A 1,159-nucleotide genomic window follows, 5' to 3' on the forward strand; every position below is an offset into this window, starting at 1 on the left:
CCAGCTTGTTCCCAGGGCCTAAGGGCTTTCTCTATGGCCTGTCACCCACTTCCTGCAAAAACACCCCTGCAAGGATCATCGGTAAAAACATCAGTACCATGCTCTTCCTCCTCTTACTTTCATAACAACTTCCAACTCTACAAATCCAGAAGATGTGATTTTTCTCATCTCTAACAGGGGCTTTTTCTTCTACTGATTTCCCCAGCTAAGAGGACGCTGTAGGGTTGCTCCTGCTGGAATTCAGGGATGGAAGGTGGCCGGTAAATCACAGAGCCCAACATTTCATGCACGTGGATTTTCCTCAACCCTTCACAGGGCAGATAGTTATTTCAAAGAATAAGCAGCCCATAGCACCAACACGCATGTCTGGCATCTGCCCTCAAGACCAAGTTCTTCTGAAACCTTTTCTTCAGGAATTAGGGTAAGGGAAGTTTTCAAAATAATTAACTGCTACCCTCAGAGAGAAGGAAGGGACTGCTCTGCAGCCAAGGCCTGGTCTGGCCGAGGGACTCAGCAGCCTCTTGGTGACAGATGAGTGACAAATGCCACCAGAAGTGGCCTTGTGACTTAGAACTTGTGCTTTCTTTCACCTGCAGCGTAGCTGTGAGGTTATGTCACTGCCTGACACTTAATCCATTTCATACAAACCCAAACAAAATCTTGCATACTAATGAGCGTACAGGGCAGTAACTTATCTCTGTACAAGTGCAAGAATGAGTCACTGCATGGCAAGATTCTATTATCTGGATGTGCTATTTAAGTAAAATCTGCACCAGGAGCTGCTTGTTAGCACCTCACCCCTCCACAGAGGCCCCAGAGAAACTGCTGCCACTGCAGCAGGAGATGGCTGGAGTTATATTAAGGGATTGCACCCTCTTTGTTAGGGGGATGCAACAGAAAGTCACAGCTGGGAACACAAGTTATCAAGGCTTGACTTCCACAAAACACACAACTTGGGTCAGCTTAACTACAGGAACTTCATCCAGACTCAGCCTCCTGCATCCAAAGCCCTTCCAAGTCCCAAATCCTCACTGGTGGAGGCTCAGGCTGGAAGAACTGGCCCCAGCCAGTTTTATCCATGGGAATGGGGGGAATGTGGCTCGAACTTCAGCCTTGATGAAAACACCCCAAAACTCCAGAAATAAAACTGTCAGAAGAA

The sequence above is a fragment of the Empidonax traillii genome, unplaced genomic scaffold (genome assembly GCF_003031625.1).
Source record: "Empidonax traillii isolate 1590-97213 ecotype Southwest subspecies unplaced genomic scaffold, ASM303162v1 scaffold697:size334835, whole genome shotgun sequence".
Lineage (NCBI taxonomy): Eukaryota > Metazoa > Chordata > Aves > Passeriformes > Tyrannidae > Empidonax > Empidonax traillii.